Source organism: Rhincodon typus, chromosome 13, assembly GCF_021869965.1.
Source record: "Rhincodon typus isolate 14 chromosome 13, sRhiTyp1.1, whole genome shotgun sequence".
Lineage (NCBI taxonomy): Eukaryota > Metazoa > Chordata > Chondrichthyes > Orectolobiformes > Rhincodontidae > Rhincodon > Rhincodon typus.
Genome location: NC_063344.1, coordinates 31,563,788 through 31,584,027, shown reverse-complemented (window position 1 = coordinate 31,584,027; position 20,240 = coordinate 31,563,788). Strand labels below are relative to the sequence as shown.

At 40.3% G+C, this 20,240-nt stretch overlaps 1 long non-coding RNA gene across 2 annotated transcripts; it reads left to right on the top strand.

Moving 5' to 3' along the window:
• Positions 1-2,431: 2,431 nt before the first annotated feature.
• Positions 2,432-17,191, top strand: LOC125484676. 2 transcript variants are annotated; one of them, XR_007263496.1, is made up of 3 exons: positions 2,432-2,816; positions 3,095-3,198; positions 17,098-17,191. It is a non-coding gene; the product is annotated as an uncharacterized LOC125484676 (long non-coding RNA). The 2 variants fall into 2 exon arrangements; XR_007263495.1 differs by having other exon boundaries at positions 2,442-2,798.
• The last annotated feature ends 3,049 nt before the right edge of the window (positions 17,192-20,240 follow it).

The window sequence follows — 20,240 nt, the reverse complement described above, 5'->3', positions numbered from 1 at the left end:
GGTACAAGCAGTTTTTTTTGCCCCTTTTCTTGAAGATAATATAACAATAGTTGTCAACCAGAGGTGATAAAATTGCAACAGTTCTGATTTTAAGCAAACTGTTTACCATAACTGAATTTGGATACTGCATCTTCATTCGTGACCAGTGAGTAACTTTCAATTGATAAACTGCCAGTCAGAATAGTGAAATCCCTGATGTAGGAATACAGTATCATATGCACTTATCACCAAAAGTTCCAAATGGTTAATCATAAAGATTTTCCTTTTTTTTGCCTCTTGAATAACAGGGGAATTTTTTGGCTAATTTTTCTTCCTTTCCTTTCTTCCTTCAAAAAAAAACTCAAGGGAAAATTGTGTTTACCAAACCAGCTTAAGAAATCCATGCTGGCTGTCCTTAATTAGCGCTCAATTGTCCATGTGACCTCTAATTCTCTATGAATCACTTTTTAAATGTTACTCTGCCATCGAAGTTAAACTGACTGATCTGTTTTTGCTCTATTGATCCTTTACTTTTAAAGTGCTTTATATAATTTTACTTGTATCCTTCATTGAACAAGGGCACAACATTTGCAGTTCTGTCAGTCCTCTAGAACATAGAACAGTACAGCATAATACAGTCCCTTCGGCCCACGATGTTGTGCCAACCTATTATCCTACTCTAAGATCAAACTAACCTGCAAACCCTACATTTTACCATCATCCATGTGCCCATCCAAGAGTCGCTTAAAAAGTCCCTAATGTATGTGACTCTACTACCACTGCTGACAGTGCATTCCACGTACCTACCACTCTCTGTGTGAAGAATCTACCTCTGACATCTCCCCTATACCTTCCTCCAATCACCTTAAAATTATGCCCCCTCGTGATAGTCATTTCCATCCTGGGAAAAAGTCTCTGGCTATCCACTCTATCTATGCTTCTCATTATCTTGTACACCTGTATCTATCAAATCACCTCTCATGCTTCGCTCCAATGAGAAAAGCCCTAGCTCCCTTAATCTTTCCTCATAAGACCTGCCCTCCAGTCCAGGCAGCATCCTGGTAAATCTCCTCTGCACCTTCTCTAAAGCTTCCACATGCTTCCTATAATGAGGCAACCAGAACTGAACACACTATTCTTAGTGTGGTCTAACCAGGGTTTTATAGAGCTGCAGCATAACCTTGTGGCTCGTAAACTCAGTCCCCTTGCCAATGAAAGCCAACACACTATATGCCTTCTTAACAACCCTATCAATTTGGGTGGCAACTTTGGACCTGATCTATGGACGTGGACCCCAAGATCCCTCTGTTCCTCCACACTGCCAAGGATCCTGCAATTAACCCTATATTCTGCATTCAAATGCAACCTTCCAAAATGAATCACTAGTCAGAGAAGACTGAATAATTATAGCAGGTGACCCGGCAATTTCACCTCCTGTTTCCTTACAGTATCTTTGGATGGATCTTACCTGGTATTGATGTGTTTAATTTCTGATATCTTATTCGTTTCCTTCTCCTTATCAATTTTAAACCCTTACAGTAATTGAATTTCCTCCACTGTCACCGTGGTTTGGGTATCATGTTTTCTTTGCAAAGACTGATGCAAAAATATATTTAATACCTCAGCTGTGCCCTTGCGCCTGGAAACTCACTTTTTGGTGTGCTTAAAGATGTATGGGGTCAGCCAGAATTTCAATCTGCACAAGGAAATCCTAATGGCTGTCTAAACCATCTCCTTCTTTTATAAGTTTAATTTCTGGTCCCTTGAGTTCAGAAGGGTGAGGGATTATCTAAACAAAATCTTCAAAATTATAGGAAGAATTGAGAGGGTTAGATCTGTTACAAACTATTTCCTCTTGATGTAGGAATCCAGAAAATGGAAGCAATATTTTAACATTAGAGCTAATACATTAGAAGTAACATCAGAAATCACTTTTTCATAAAAGGTGTGTGAATGCAATTGAAGTATTCACCACTAAGACTGAAAGTTTTATTAGATAATGGTGTCAAAGAATATGGATCAAATACAGTTGCAATTTAGATTTAACATGTTTGAGGGACTGAGTGGTGTTTCTTTCTTCCTTCTCCATGGCAACTCGGATAAAAATATTTGATGAAAAGTGAACTGTTTCAGTTGCTGGTGGATTGGATCTGCTGTCTTCTCTATCTACTGTGGACTACATTGCTGAGACTAATTATTTGGAACCAGCCTGTGACCCATGGCCCTTTGTTGATCTTAGTAATTACAAAATGAATTACCTTTTTGTAGTAAATGAGAAGGAACTGTTGTAAGACAGTAACTTTTTTCTGATATTTTCTGTCTTTCAGAACTCTGCTTTTTTATAAATTGTGCTTTATCAGTTCCAAAGAATAATCAATTCTAAGTCTAAATCTTCTATAACTACCAACAAGTAAAAATTATCCTTGCCAAATTTTCCACCCAAGGTCCCTTCCTTCCCAAAGGAAAAGATTCTGCCTCAAGCAAAGAAATTCTTTATTGGCACACCTGAAATCTATAACTCACAAATAGACATTTAATGGGAGATTGTTGTTAAAAGCCTGCATTCTATCTTTGCTATTATTACTTTCCACAGCCAGCTGAACTGGTGGTGGTCAGAGTAGCATCTCATCCAAAACACCCTTTTTGTTTGTATACTATTTATCTCATTGCTGCTTTTTTGTTTGTTAATGTGAAAGTTGAATGACCTCCTGAGGAGAGAGTGATATCACCTGAGCTGAGATAACATTTAATGCTTTGATACGATTGAGATATAACTGACTGTAGTCCTTGAATCTCTCAGAAAACGGGGATCTCCATGGGTGAGCTATAGCGGTGAGGTACTGAGCCTAACCCTGATCTCAGAAAATCTTGCCACACTTCCTTATAAAAGTTATTAGAATACTAGTGATACTCTGTGCCTCTCTCGGTGGGGGAAGGATTACCTGTAATACGAGCATGAATGTTTCGGTTGAAAGCATACGCTTCAGCTAGGACATTGACCCTGGTTTATATGATTCAATGATATAAACTGCAGAATATCCATCCACTGACTAATCATAGCTTCCTCAATATTTAATTGAATACAATAATTAATTATTGATATCCTAAAAATTAGATTCCGAAATTTCAAGCGACCAGCTGGTGTGATGGAGCAATGGAAGGGAGGAATGCCTTCTGACGTACGCAGCAAATTACTTCCGCTGGGTGCCTTTAGATAAGGTAATATTAAACAGTTCATGATTGGAGATGGTACTAAGGGGGAAATTGCACTTTCACATCTGGATATCACACAGTGAAGGATCTAGTTCACGGTTGAGCATGTCCCAAACTGTTAAGTGCTCACTATCTCGGATTTGACTACTTTTTTTTTTCTAAAATTAAAATTCTGGATCCCGTTCCTTTTAAAGGTAAGTGAAAATTTCCATTGATAAATCGTTTAAAGAAGTCGAGTTTCTCTGTAGATTGTTACGTTGTGGGTTTCTGACACGCACCGAGAGGCAGGGTTCAGTGGGAATTTAATGTGTGTGAAGTGGAGAGAGAAGCAAACTGATTCCTAAACTTATAACTAGGAATGTGAATCGGGATCAGAAGTAAATACAATCTGAAAGCAGCAATCTATCTTTCTTCGTCGAAGCGCAATGCAGCGAACGTGGGCAATATGTGAGATCTGACAATCAGTGCGTTCGAAAAGAAGGTTCTTTCCTTTTTTTTAAATCAGACTTTAAAGAACAGTGGATTGAATTTATCTGAAATGCAACGCGTTTTACTTCTGAACCCAAAATTCGATTAGTGTCTCCTTGCATTCACTTGCCACTTTCAGCTTATTCTTTTACATCAGTGGTGCCCGTTTTTTTTTAACGCTGAAGAATAGCAAATAGAAATAGTAAACTACAGAGCGACAAGCTTGTTTCATTTTAAATACTGAAACTAGATCAAACCGTCCTCCTCTGACTTCGCACAGGAGACTTTAAACCGAGTGTTTGATAATACGAAGTTTCAATGATTTCATTCGTGTATTTCAATCCCTATCTTGAAGTCAGATATTTTAAATGTTGTTCCTTACACTTTTAAAAAGCGCAGTTAAGTTGGGGGAGTAGAATAAACATCTCAACATATTGATTGATATGTTAGCTAAACCACATACCGTACTCATTGCCAAGTAAACCTCCTGTCTGAAAGCTCCCTCCAATTCATAAGAACATTCCATTCATCCCACTCCAAGGTCACGTTGGCCTTTCTCACCCTCCTTTCTGAATTCACACCAGTACTCATCCTATCATTCACCCAATTCCTGTTGGCAGCTCTCTTTCTCTTTTCCCTCACCCCAGTCTGTCAATCTCGGCTTTGGAGCCTTTATTTATCTTGCCTTTATCACCATTCCTAATTTTAAATTCGAGGTATATTTTGGTAAGGGGGTAACAAAACTGTAACTGGGTGATACAAGTTTTAAGATTTCACAAGCACCCAGGAAAAGGTGAGTAATTTTTTTTTTTAAAAATGGGGAGTTGTTGGGACATGGAATGCTCTCCAAGAACATGGGAATTTGGGAGTGGCAGGTTCACAGGACATTAAAGGCAACATTGTGAGATTAAGGCAGTATAAAATGAGCTAATGGATGTTTTGGATTGAGAATACAGGAGCCAAGGGGCTTTCAGCTTCCATTATAAAGCCTGAATGGGACCTGACAACGTTGTCTGTTAACCCTGAATGAAACCATTTCAAGGCATAAATTGTTTTGGCCTATCCTCTGAGAATAGAGAGCAGTGGCCAGTTAGATCCAGACTACCCCTTCGTTATAACTCTGCAATGTTCGCTCTGGCCACTGCTGCCTGTGAGCTGGCAACCCCAAAATTCCGTCTCCACTTAGGTCCTTGACCCCACTTTAGGAAGCCCTACCTCAGAGTATATGTGTAGTTTTTTTTTACTTTTTTACTTTTTACTTATTCATTCACGGGATGAGGGCGTTGCTGCCTAGGCAGCATTTATTGTCCATCCCTAACTTCCCAGAGTTCAGAGTCAACCACATTGCTGTGGATCTCGAATCACATGTAGGCCAGACCAGGTAAAGATGGCAGTTTCCTTCCCCAAAAGGATATCAGTGAACCAGATGGGTTTTTTCCAACAATCGACAATGTTCGTCATTAGCCTCTTAACTCCAGATTTTTGTTTTTAATTCAAATTCCACCATGTGCTGTGGGGGCTTTCAAACCCAGGTCCCCAGAACATTAGCTGGGTTTCTGGATTAAGTCCAGCAATAATATCACTAGGCCAGTGCCTCCCCCTTGAGGTATGAGGTTCCACAAATTAGGAAGACTAATAAGGCTTTAGAGGGGGCCTGAAACACTTCATTTGGTAGTTGCCTGTGTGAGGAAATGTCAATGCGACAATAGACTTGGAAAAACTCAGGCTTCTTTCATTAAGGCAATTAATTGCAGGACAATGCAGTAGAATTTTTTTAAAATTGAGAAGACAAATGTAAATTATTTTCTGAGTGAACCAAGAACAAGGAATGTAGATTTCAGTTTAAATGTATTCAGGATGGGGAATTCTCTTCCAAGATTAAGGGCTCATACAAAAACTGAAACCATCAACACTCCTTGAATTGGTGACTGAAGTTAAAAGTAATAAAGGGATGTAGGAACAGGATGTGGAAATGAGAATCTATTTACAAAGATGAAGCATATGACAAAGACAGTGTTAGGCTTAGATGAAAGTTCTCACACAAAAGTCAATGTATTTAAGTGACTCTGTGCAGAGCTGCATCAGTGATTTGCCACATGGTGATAATATGCCTCCGGTGCAGTTGTGTGATCCTGGCACACCCATAACTGAGGTGAGATTCCCCAATTTATGCGGGTTCTAAACAAGATATCTGAAAAGCTCCTGGGTGATAAGGGATGAAATGACTGTGTTCCTTTATTCACTCATTCCCTCAGTTGTTTAAAGCAAGTTTTTAGTTTAAAAAGAGATAGTAAGAACTGCTGATGCTGGAGTCTGAGATAACCAGGTGTGGAGCTGGAGAAACACAACAGGACAGGCAGCATCCAAGGAGCAGGAAAGCTGATGTTTCAGGTCAGGACCCTTCAGAGGGTCCTGACCCAAAACAAGGGTCCCGACCCGAAACATCAGCTTTCCTGCTCCTCTGCTGCCTGGCCTGTTGTGTTCCTCCAGCTCCACACCTTGTTATTTTAGTTTAAAAAGGATCCCTTTCCTAGAGTACCTTTCTCCAACACCAAAATGAACTTTGTTTTCCCAATTTGCCCAAGGTGCTTTTTTTAAATAACATTGAGTTTTCATTGCTAAACACTAATCTAGACTGATGCAATACACACACGTGCAATGTGAGGAAAGGTCACCGGACCCGAAACGTTAACTCTGTTTTCTCATCCATGGATGCTGCCAGACCTGCTGAGCTTTTCCAGCAACTTTGTTTTTGTTCCTAATTCACAGCATCTACAGTTCTTTTGATTTTTAATGCAATACACATGCACTCAGACTGGAAAGAGTTGAATCTAAAAGCCTAAAATATTAAATGGGTAAGATGATTGGATTTGTCTCTGAATTGTTTGTGTAGACTGGTTAGTTGAATGTTGTGGCTGTCTTAGTGGAAGTTACCAGTAGTATTGACATTGGTTGAACAGTTTCTTTTTGAGATTCTCAAATTTGTAGGCTGACATTTTTTTTAAATAAAAACTGGCTTGCAGTGCTTGGAGTGAGGGAATTTTTTTAACCTGCAGCACAGGGTTGACTAGGGATTGTTCTTCAATGCTAGCATGCGAACCCAGGAGAGGACACGTGAGTGTTCAGACCCATTGTCCACTGGAGTAGAGCTGAAACTGATGTTAGCCTCTGACCTGGTATGTTCTTCAAAGAGAAACACAGAATTTGCCTGCCGTCTGGGACATAATCTACAATGGATGTCTTGTCATCAGCCCTTGTTTGTGATCACAAGATATCTCTGACTGACCTGTTTGGAGTTTCTTTGACACCATTGGGTATTACATACCATCAGTCCCACGTAAGTGTTTTTATTTCTTTGTACCTAGTTATTGTCTCTGTAAAGTCCTATTTTTAGAAGAATATATTTTGGAATTGATGGCTAAAGATGTTCACAGGTTCTAACCCAGGTCTTTGATAAACCAATGGAGTTGTTGTGAACAAATGCACAACTAACTGCTACTGCTTGAACCAAATGTGTAGAGCCTGTGTAATGCCTCCTCTGTGATGCATGTCCGCAAGGCACTCTACAGTCCTAGGTAGAATGGCAGGGCATATGTGTAGAATAGAAGATGGGCATGTCCCCAAAGGAAGTTATTTTAATCAGTCTGTTCAGGCCTGTTTATGAAATTCTTCTGGAGCAGATGGGACTTGAACCTGGGATTCTGCCCCAGAAGTAGGGATGCTGCCACAGGGCTGCAAGAGCCCCTTGTATCCAAGTGTATGCTATACGAGGAGGTTGCCTCAAACAAGAGACTAAGACCTCCAAAGCTCTGATTCAAGGATTTTAAAAGAGCATGAAAGTCCTTGATATCAATCATGGTAAGTGGAGAAACTCCAGCTGATAGTGGGTGCAAATATCCCTCCAATTGAGGGAAGGGGTTCACCAAAATAATGATGTCTTTGAATCTTTTGAAGCCAATATCAGTCCTGCAAACAAAGCATTAGTAGGGATCTTCCCACACCACTAGTTTGGGGTAACTTAGTTTGTCATGGACTTTACCTTTTGCAAATCTGTTTGTTCAGCCATCAAAAGAAGTGCAGTAGAGATTCTCATCTGACTTCCCCAAAACTGAGGCTGTATTTCCCACATCCCTCGCAAATGAAGGATGCCAATTGATTTGAAGGGAAGATTTGGTGTTTGAGGTAATCCTCCCTGAAATTGAGGGGAATGTTCAATTATATCACAACTGTGTGCACGTAATTACTTGAAAGTAACAATTTAGCAGCATTATGTTCCAGCCAAGGGTAGAGAATATTCTGGCTGGTGAAAGGAACTTGCTGTTGACTTAAGTGGTCTAAGTAATTGTAACAACCAAAAGGATGGTTTAGTTTTTGACTTCAAAAGATAATATCCATCTGCTGCTGAACTGATTCTGACTTCTGGAGACAGTGTCATATTCTATGCATGTAAAACTTGTTGAGGTTCACTAAGGCAATTGCAGACAAAGCATGTTTTACGTTTAATCTAAATGCAGCAGGCTCTGACCTACTATTTGTGTTTTTAAAAAAAAAAATTTAGACAAAGTGTGGTCTTGTGGCTAAGCATGCAGCAACCATGCTTTGAGCCGAAAGCTCAGGCTTAGTGTCCCATTTCAGGCCTGGACCACCGAGGTGCATTCATAGTGGCCAGCTTGGTGGCTCAATGGTTAGCACTGCCAGCCTCAGGCAACTGTCTGTGTGGAGTTTGCACCTTCTCCCTGTGTCTGCGTGGTTTTCCTCCAGGTACTCCAGTTTCCTCCCATGGTCCAAAGATGTGCAGGTTAGTTGGGTTGGTCATGTTAAGTTGCCCATAGTGTCTGTGGATGTGTAGGTTAAGTGGATTAGCCATGGGGAATGCAGGATTACAGGGATAGGGTTGGGGTGTGAGTCTAGTGGGACGCTCTTTGGAGAGTCTGTGTGGACTTAATGGGCCATTTGGCCCATCTCCACACAAGGGATTCTGGGATTATCTACCGAATAGGTTGGTTGATATAAATTTGGCAGATGTAAAAGCAGGACAGACTCCTGGTTAGTTATGCTTGATGCTGTGATGCTCATTAAACATTAAGCTAGAGGTTATAGCATGTGGGATTGGGAGTAGTGCACTGATGTGGATAGAGAACTGGTTGGCAGACAGGCAACAAAGAGTAGGAATAAAAGGGTCATTTTGAGTGGTAGGTAGTGGTGTACCACAGATCGGTGTTTGGTTCCCAGCTATTCATAATATTAATGATTTAATTCAGGGAACTATCTGAAACATCCCCATATTTGCAGACAACAAAAAGCTGGGTGGGAGAGTGAACAGTGAGGAGGATGCAGAAATGCTTCAGGGTGATTTAGTCGAGTTGACTGAGTAAATGCATAGCAGATGAAATATAATGTGGATAAATGAGTTCATCCACTTTGATAGCAAAACCAGAAAGATATGAGAGAATAGAGATAGATGGGGAAAGGTGGAAGTGTACAAAGACACCCAGGTCTTGTTGCACCAGTCACTGAAAGTAAGCATCAGATACCGTAGTCAATTAAATATGACAAGGTACGGGTGCCATCATGGAATCATATAGCATATAAACAGAACTTTTGGTCCAAATCATCAATCCACAGGAGCCGTGAGGTCTTGCTGCAATTGAACAGGGTGTTTGTGAGACTACAGTTGGAGTATTGTGTACAGTTTTGGCCCCCTTATCTGAGGAAGGATATTCTTACTATGGAGCGAGTGTAACAACAGTTTACCACACTGATTCCTGAGATGGCCAGAATGACTTGGGAAGAAAGACTGAATTGGTTAGGACTGTATTCACTGGAGTTTACAGGAATGGTGGGGGCTATCTCTCAGAAACCTTAATTCCAACAGGACTAGACAAGATAAACACAGGAAGGATGTTCCTGATGACCAACTGGGGAGTCTGGACTCAGTTGTCACGCTGTAAGAGGTAGGCCACTTAGAATAGAGATAGTCATAGAGATGTGCAGCACAGGAACAGACCCTTCTGTACAATTCATCCATGCTGACCAGATATCCTTTTTTAATTTAGTCCCATTTACCATCATGTGGCCCATTTCCCTCAACCCTTGTTAATCATGTATGCATCCAGATACCTTCTAAATGTTGTAATCGTACCAGCCTCCCCCACTTCCTCTGGCAGCTTGTTCCATACACGCAACACCGTCTGTGTGGAAAAAGTTGCCCCTTAGGTCCCTTTTAAATCTTCCCCTCTCACCTTAAACGTGTCTTCTAGTTTTGGATCCCTCCATTAGAAGTGTCTGTGTACCCTGTACCCGAGCAGAAATTAGCTATTGGAAACATCTTTCCAACGCCCACTCTGTCCAGGCCGTTCGGTATTCTCTTTCAATTCGACCTCCCCCTCATCCTTCTAAATTCCATTAAGTGTGGACTCAGTCCTCAAACATTCCTCATATGTTAAGCCTTTCATTCCTGGGATCATTTTCGTGAACCTCCTGGATCCGCTCCAGAGCCAGTACATCCTCCGAGGTATGGGGCCAAAAATTGTTCACCACATTCTAAATGTGGTCTGACTAGAGCTTTTTAAAGCCTCAGAAGTATATCCCTGCTTTTATATTCTAGTCCCCTTGAAATAAATGCCAATATTGTATCTGCTTTCCTAACTACCCACTCAACCTGCAAGTTAACCTTAAGAGAATCCTGGACTAGAACTCCCAAGTCCCTTTGCACTTCAGATTTCTGAATTTTCTCCCCATTTATAAAATAGTCAATGCCTCTATTCTCCCTATCAAAGTACATGACCTCGCACTTACTCACATTGTATTGCATCTGCCTTTTCTTTTTGCCTACTGGCCTAACCTATCTAAATCCTTCTGCACCCTCCCCGCAACCTCAATACTACCTGTCAGTCCACCTATTTTTTGTCATCTGCAAACTTAGCCAGAACGTCCTCCGTTCCTTCATCTAGACCATTAATGTGTAAAGTGAAAGGTTGTGGTCCGAACACCACTAGTCACTGTCTGCCATCCTGAGAAGGACCCTTTTATCCCCACTCTCTGCTTTCTGCCAGACAGCCAATCCTCTATCCATGCTAGAACCTTGCCTCTAACAGAATGGACCCTTAACTTACTCAGCAGCCTCCTGTGCGGCACCTTGTCAAAGGCCTTCTTTAAGTCCGGGTAGATAACATCCATTGGCTCTCCTTGGTCTAACCTGCTCGTTACTTCCTCAAAGAATTCTAACAGATTTGCCAGGCATGACCTCTTGATGAAACCACGCTGACTTGCCCTATTTTACCATGCACTTCCAAGTATTCAGAAATCTCATCCTTCATAATGGGCTCGATAATCTTACTAATGACTGAGGTCAGGCTAATCAGCCTGACATTTTGCCTCACTCCATTTTTAAATGGGGGTTACATTAGTGATTTTCTAGTCCTGTAGGGCACTCCCTATCTCCAGTGATTCCTGGAAGATCATCACTAATGCCTCCACTATCTCTTCAGCTATCTCTTTCAGAACTCTAGGTGTAGCCCATCTGGACCAGGATATTTATCCACCTTCAGACCTTTGTTTTTCTAGCACCTTCTCTTTGGTGATGGCCACCATATTCACCTTTGTCCCCTGACGCTGCTGAATTTTTGGGATGTTACTCGTGTCTTCCACTATGAAGACTGACAAAGTACTTGATCAGTTCCTCTGCCATTTTTGTTCCCATTACTACTACTTCATAAACCTCTCTAAGGTCACCCATCAGCCTCTGACACTCCAGGGAAAATAGACCCAGCCTATTCAGCCTCTCCCTATAGCTCAAACCCTCAAGGGTTTGAGCTAACATCCTTGTAAATCTTTGCTGAATCCTTGCAAGTTACACAACATCCTTCCTATAGCAGGGAGACCAGAATTGCATGCAATACTCCAAAATTGGTCAAACCAATGTTTTGTTCAGCTGTAACATGACCTCCCAACTCCTAATCTCAATGCACTGACCAATAAAGGCAAACACACCAAACACATTCACAATCCTGTCTACCTGCGACTCTACTTTCGAGGAAAAATGAACCTGTACTCCAAGGTCTCTGTTCAGCAACACTCCCCAGGACCTTACCATGAAGTGCATAATTCCTGCCCTGATTTGCCTTTCATAAATGTGAGGTGTACATTTTGCTAAATTAAACTCCATCTGCCACTTCTCGGCCCATTGGCCCAAGTGATTAAGTTCCCATTGTACTTGGAGGTAACTTTCTTCACCGTCCACTACACCTCCAATTTTGGTGTCTTCTACAAGCTTATTAACCATACCTGCTACGTTCACATCCAAATCATTTTTATATATAATGGCAAAAAGCAGTGGGCCTAGCTCCAATCCTTGTGGCATACAACTGGTCACAGACCTCCAGTCTGTAAGGCAACCCACCACTACCACACTGTCTTCTACCTTTGAGCCAGTTCTGTATCCATATAGCTAGTTCTCCCTGTATTCCATGTGATCTAACTAGTGCACCATGAGGAACTTTGTTGAATCCTGTACTGAAGTCCATGTAGATCACATCCGCTGCTCTACCCTCTTCAATCTTGTTTGTTACTTCAAAAAACTCAATCAAGTTAGTAAGACACGATTTCCCATGCACAAAGCAACTAATCAGTCCCTGCCTTTCCAAATACGTGTACGTCCTCTCCCTCAAGATTCCCTCCAATAATTTGCCCACCACCAATGTCAGGCTCACTAGTCTATAGTTCCCTGGCTTTTCCTTACCAACTTTCTTAAATAGTAGCACAAAATTAGCTAACCTCCAGTCTTCTGGCACCTCACCTGTAGCTATTGATGATACAAATGGAAAGATTTCTTTGCCACAAAAAGTAGTCAAGACCAAAACATTGAATATTTTCAAGAAGCAGTTAATATCTTTCTGAGAACTAAAGGGCTGAAACAGCATGGGGAGAAAGCAGGAACGGGGCACTGAGCTGGATGATCAGCCATGATCATATTGAATGGCAGAACAGGCTTGAAGAGCTGAATGGCCTACTCATCCTATTGTCTATGTTTCTGTACTTCAGGTGAGCTTACTGTTCCAGGAAATATGGAAAATAGGTGTAAGCATTTGTCTTACCTGGTTTGTGCATCTCTTGACGTTGGAACTATAAGCATAGTAAGATTACTTTCAGCTGAAGTAGCTAGAATGTTTTCTGTTTAAATAACAACCTTGTTTGAATAGCAATTTAAAAAAAAAAGTCAAGTGTACTTCATTTGAATGATGACAAAACTAGTTTATTTTGGACATTCAGATGCAAAATTTGCTTTTATAAGACGATGGGACAAGTGCAAGATTAAGTTTCACTTCCTTACCAAGGAACACAATTTTGAACATTTTTCATTGGGATTGAAGATTTGAGGGCTAGCCTAACAACCCCTCACAATTTGGAAGAATTTCATGCAAAGGTAAATATGGGCGGAATGGTCAAACCAATCAAACAATGAGAGATAATCACTAAGGTGTAAGAAGAAACACTTTACGTGTTTAGAATATGAAAGTCCCTATAAGCAAGTTCATACAGTATCTTAGGGTATTAGAAAGCTACTTGAAAAAGGAGGCATGCTAAGGGTAGAGCTCAAGCAAGCTGTAGAGGGGAATTGAGTTCCACACATTGAAAATTGCCAAGAACAGTGGGTGTAATATTCTTCAGAACCATCAGTGACTTGCTTGTACTGCCCATATTGGAGTTTTAAGTGGATGCAACTTGAAAAAAATAAATGTTTTAGGATTCACTAAGACCCCAGTTGGACAATGTGCTTTTGAGGTTCTCCTAAAGGTCTCCTTATTTACATTATCCATACTTATGGACCACCATCCATACCTAGTACGTACTAATAACCATTGACAAATATAGCTCTGCTTCCATGGCTAAGATATAGAAACATAATCTGTTATTCAGCCTGAGCAGTAGTACCCATTTTGATATTGGCTCTGCTTAAGAGTGGCAAGAAGTCTCTTTCTTAGAATTGGCATTCCCAAAATCTGATGACCAGTTGTTTACCAGTTCACACTGAGGCTATTTTTTCAATCTAAATTAGTATTGGGCAATGGCTGAGGCCATGAGAGAACACACTCTCAGCCCTCACTATTCATCAGATCAGGCAAGCTGACTGTCTCCCATATGTGTGACAAATCAGCATAAGTGTGAATAACAACAGTCTCTAATCTGAGCATATTTACATTGCTGTAGATTTTCATTTCATGTAAATAGAAATTAGTTTCACATACATAGTTTAAAATATATTTGAATGTTTCAAATAATCATTCTTGTCTGAAAATGTCTACTTTTGGTTTTTGGCCTGAATACTTAACAAAAACACCACTTATTACTATAGTAGTAAATCAAAAAGCAAAATATCTACAGTTTCCACTAATCCTGGAGTGTTTTGCAGGGCTGAGCAAAATTAGATGGAGTAAGATCAGTCAGTAGTCCAAGGAGTCCCTTTCTTTCCTTCTTTTTCCTCCACCACCCCCCCCGCCCCCCAACCCCCGCAACTTTGAGTGGTCCAGAGGCGCAAAAAGTTTGCAAATCACTCCTGTAGAATCTTCATTCTTGGCTTGCGAAAGGTACTAACCAGAGTGAGAGGTCGTACCTATACCAAATAAAGATCGGTCACTTCAGGATTGTTCCTACTGTAACAAACCTCCCAGAATTTCACCTGTCCACCATCTTACCCAAAGTTGGATCTGGCCTGGAGTTAGCAGGAAAGGGAATATGATTTTTCAGATGTATCGCTGTTCTGAAACCTGCATTGAAGTATTTGCAGTGTTCCTGAAACGTGTACTATTGAAAACATTAACATGACTACAGTGTGAGGTTATTACAACTCAGATTCTCCAGTGTTAAGGTCTGTGGTGCAGTCAAGTATTTCCTTGATGAAGGTTGAATGACAGCACTTGATAATACATTCACTGGCTGATGTCAGATATTGGTGACCCAATTCTGTAATCATCACTATTTAATTTCTGATTGGAGCCAGAAAACTATAAGTAATTCTTGCGAGTTAGTTAACATGTTTTGAGACACCTAAGGGTACATTTGAAAGTTCTTTATTGCCCTACTGAATTTCAGAATACCACTTTAGAGTTCAGAAGAACAATGGGGCTTATCCTAGAAGATGCATTCAGGTGTGATATCATTACAATGTCTAACTGTTTGCTGTTGAGAAATTTAGTCATTCTGACAATAACTCATTCAATATTTCAGTTACAGAACTTTCTAATTATAATTATGATCTCCATGTGACCTGGTAATATCTCTGAACTTTGAACAATTGCTTTTGCAATTGACTTATTGAAATATACCTTTTAACTGATGCAAGTTATTTGCTGAGAAATAATGTGCCCTCTGGTATTGAGTCAATATTTAATTTTACACATTTGAACTTTTTTTCAATTGAAATGTATTTTGTTTTAAACTGGATCATTAGTTTAATGTTGACTTCTAACTGAACTCAGCTTGATCACCTTTTTAACAATGCTTTTGCAAGACTGACGACAAATATTTTCATAATATTGCATAGTTTATTTCTAGTACAGTACCTGTGACTACAGCAGTGGAAAAAAATTTGCAGTATGATATGCATGAAATAATCAATTGTGCAAGAAGCAGTTATTGTTGTGTAACATTCTGTATACAAAAGGTAATTGTGATATCAAATTCCTTAGGTTCACTTTTTAATCACTTGTGCATAGATTGAGATCATTTATCAGAGCATTAAATTGAGCAACAGCACCAACCTTCCTCCCTTTATTAAGTAGATTTACTGAGTTAGACACAGGCTTTGTTTTAAAAAAATAAATATAGAACTTAAAGTGCCAAAAGAAAATAGAATAAATGAGGTTAGCGATGTTATCATCTCTTATTATATTGAAGTTATTGTTTAAATTGCACAATAAGATTGTAAAACAACTTGTCTTTGTTTTAATTTTGAGGGTTAGGCTACAATAGATATTCCTACAAAGGTGACAGAACCATTTTAAAAGCTACTGCTTTTTGAAGGTTGAAATCAAATACTTCAAAATTTATTTCCTTTGGTTATTGAGAAGAATGCATTACAGAATCTCTCCATATGAAGACAATACATTCAATTTATTAATTGCACTTTTTTCGCTAAAGTTGGTTTGAATCTTGGAGAGTTTCGTAGGTTTTGCTGTCAATTTCGTTCATGACATTGGTTTGTTTTTAGTTTCCCTACAACCTTGAATCATGTATTAAATGTTACTTGATCCTAGCAATAAAAATATTCAGAATTAGGTTAATGTCAATGATAGTGGCTCAATCATTTTCTAAATTGTTATGAGTTTTTTTGTTTTGGCCTCCCAATTTTTTACCCCGATCTCTTGAATATGCAAGCCTACTCAATTAATGGCCATGAGTGGTAGTGTTTCACTCATGATTTGCATTACCTATGTTAGAACACAAAGGTACAACACAGGAACAGGCCCCTCACCCCACTGTCTGTGACCATGATAACATTCTAAATTAATCCTGTCTGTATACATGTGGTCTATATCTCCCACTTACCTGCTATTCATGAGTCTAAATGCCTCTTAAACTTTGGAAAAAGACTTCGACTGTCTACCCTATCCATGCCTCTCCTCATTTTACATACTTCTATCAGGTTGCCCCTCAATCTCTGCCCTTGTGAAAACAATCCAAGTTTGTCCAACCTCCTTATAGCTAATCCACTCCAATCCAGGCAAGGGCCTAGTAAACCTCTCCTGCACAGTCTCCAGAGTCTCCATATCCTCCTTATAATGTTGTGACCATAATTGCACAACATGCTCCAAATGTGACCTAAAGTTTTATACAGCTGCAATGTGACTTGCCAACTTTTATACTCTATGTCCTAACTGTTGAAGATAAGCATGCTGTATGCTGCCTTTACTAATTCACTTATGTTGCTACTTTCAGGGAACTATGGACTTGTGCTCCAAGATCTCTTGTATATTAACTTTAATGTGATTGCTGTCGGACATTCCAACAAGTCTTCCTTGAATCTTTCAGATGGTGCCAAAATTAAAATTAATTCTCAAGCTATCTATCCTTTTGCTTTCTTGATGTCACAAAGCTTGCAATCAGATCTCTGATTTAGAGATTGATACCTGACCAGAGTTAGCATTCCTTGAATTGATTAGGAATTGAAAGTGAATCTCACGGTTCGTACTTCAAACACTCTTCCGAAGAAAACCTGCAATGATGCTTTAAAATGACTTCTACCCAATTGTGTATTTGTACTGCTGGCTGAAAGAATTCCCCAGGAGAGGGGCAGGAATAAATTCTCTCCCTCTCCCTGTCTCTGTCTCAAAGATTATAAAGTTTTTGTTTCTAATTTAACTAATAGTCATGATTTGGTTAGAATGGCTTGGCAAGTTTACACCTTATTTCTTCTGTTTTCTCCCCTCCTTCTGAAAGGTGGTCTTCCACATTTGGATGTAGGCAAGAACAGATTTCCAATACTTTTTTTTTTGGAGACTTGGTGTATGTGACTCGGAGCTCAAGATTTAAGGTTTGTTTCATTATTGTCATTGTCATAGAATTGTACAGTATGGAAACAGATCCTTTGGTCCAACTTGTCTATGCTGACCAGATATACTGAATTTAATCTAGTCCCATTTGCCAGCATTTGATCCATATCCCTCTAAACCCTACCTATTCATATACCCATTCAGATGCCTTTAACAGTTGTAATTGTACCAGCCTCCACCACTGCCTCTGGCAGCTTATTCCGTACACTCGCTGCCTCTGTGAAAAAGTTGCCCCTTGGGTCCCTTTTTTTTTTTTTAAACCTTTCCCCTCTCTCACCTCAAACTTATGCCCACTATTTCTGGAGTTCCCTATTCTGGGAAAGAGACCTTGGCTACTCACCTTATCCATGGTCCTCATGATTTAAAAGACTTCTATAAGGTCACCCCTCAGCCTCTGCTCCAGAGAACATAGTCCCAGCCTATTCAGCCTCTCCCTATAGCTCAAACAATCCATCCTCAGCAACATCCTTAAATCTTTTCTGAACCCTTTTAAGTTTCTCACTTTCTATAGTAGGGAGAACAGAAGTATTCCAAAAGTGGCCTAACCAATGTCCTGTACAGTCACGTGATCTATCATCTCCTATACTCAATGCACTGACCAGTAAAGGCATGACATGGAAGTGCTGCGGTTGGGCTTGGGTGAACAGAGTCAGAAATAACATGACACCAGGTATGGCCCAACAGGTTTATTTGAAAACACAAGCTTTTGGAGCATCAGTCCTCCTTCAGGTGTTAGTGAGAGAGGTAGTTTCAGACACAGAATTTAAGTAAAAGATCAAAGGGTCACACCATTGAGGATATACTAAACAAACCAAAGATGCTGTTTAATCTTTAATCAGTTAGAAGGTTTTCATTGATTCATATGTGTATATTTAAAGGCAAACATACCAAGTGCTTTCTTCACTATCCTGTCTACCTGCAACTCCACTTTGAAGGAACTATGAACCTGTACTCCAAGGTCCCTGTTTGGCAACACTCCTCAGGACCCTGAATTGCCTTTCTGAAATGCAGCACCTCGCTTCTCTAAATTAAACTCCATCTGTCACTCCTCAGCCCGTTGGCCCATCTGATCAAGCTTCCATTGTACCCTTTGGGGTAACCTTGGCTGTCTGCTACATCACTAATTTTGGTGTCATCTGCAAACTTACTAACCATTCACCCTATAAAACATAGGGCCTGTTCCTGTGTGGGACAGTTCTATGGCCCATGATGTGCCGAACATGATGCCAAATTAAACTAATCCCGTCTGCTTGACCTTGATCCACTTCCCTCCATTCCTTGTATATTCATGTGCTTATCTCTAAGTTTCTTAGACACCCCTAGCAGTGTGATCCACCTTCCTGCCACTCTCTGTTTTTCTTAAAAAAAAAAAAAAAAAAAAAAAAAACTTGCCTCTCACATCTCCTTTTTGAACCACCCCCCCCGCCACCCCTTTAAATGCATGCCCTCTAGTTTTAGAAATTTCAATTCTGAGAAGAAGATTCTGACCTATCGATGCATCTCATCATTTTATAGGCTTCAAGTCTCCCATTGGTCTCTGCTGCTCCAGAGAGAACAATCCAAGTTTTTCTAGTCTCCTTATAGTTCAAACCCTCTAATCAAAGCAGCATCCTGGTAAATCACTCCTACACCCTCTCGAAAGCTTCCATATCCTTTCTGTAATGTGGCAACCAGAACTGAATGCAATATTCGCCTAACCAGAGTCTTATAAAGCTGCAATGTCACATCCTGACTCTTGTACTCAGTTCCTTGAACAATAAGGGCAAGCATGACATTTGCCATCTTTAGCACCCTATCTACTTGCGTGGCCACTTTCAGGGAGTTATTGATTTGAATCCAAAGATCTTTCTGTACATCAGTGCTGTTCAGGGTCCTGCAATCAACCAAATAATTTCCTTTAATGTTTGATCTCCCAAGGTGCAGCATCTCATTTAGCCAGATTAAACTCCATCTGCCATTTCTCTGCCCATATCTGCAACTGATCTATATTTCGCTATCATTTGATAACCTCCTACACTAACCACAACTCTTCCAAATCTTTCTTACAAATCTTACTAACCCACCCACTTACATTTTCATACAAATCATTACATTGATCACAAACAGCACAGGTCCCAGTATGGATCGCTGTGGAACGCCACTAGTCACGGACCTCCAGCCTAAAAAGCAACCTTCCACAATACCCTCTGGCTTCTATGGGCAAGCCAATTCTGAATCCACGCAGCCAAGTCGCTGTGGATCCTATGCATCTTAATCTTCTGGATCAGCCTACCATGAGGGACCTTATTGAAAGCCTAACTAAAGTCCATGTAGACCACATCCACTGCTGTACCCTCATCGATCTCCTTTGTCACCTCCTTGAAAAATTCAATTAGGTTAGTAAGACATGATATCCCCTGCAGAAAGCCATGCTGACTGTCTCTAATTAGGCCATGCTTTTCCAAATGCGTGTAAATCCTATCCCTAAGAATTCTCTACAGTAGCTTCCCAACTACTGAGACTCTCTCACTGGTCTGCAGTTTCCTGGATTATCCCTATTTCCCCTCTGGATCAGAGGAACAATGTTAGCTACTTGCCACTCTTTCAGAACCTCTCTGGGACCTACGTTCACATCCAAATCATTTTATATAAAATGATGAAAAGCGGTGACCTCACACTGTTCCATGTGATCCACCACTGATCACAGGCCTCCAGTCCAAAAGGCAACCCTCCATCACCATCCTCTGTGTCCTACTTTCCTTTCAAGCCAATTTTGTAAACAAATGGCTAGCACTCCCTGTATTCCATGTGATCTAACCTTGCTAACCAGTCTACTGTGTGGAACCTTGTTGTACACCTTACTCAAGTCTATTTAAGAACTTTGAAAGAAAGTGTATGAAAAGAACGATAGAGATGATATGAATCACTGATTTACATGTCAACCTTACAGCAAATAAGTGCTGCTTTGTGCAGGACATCTTGCGTTCAGTTTGAAATTTGTCTCCAATGACCAATACTCCTCCAAAACAAAAACAACTTGAGCTAATGCCC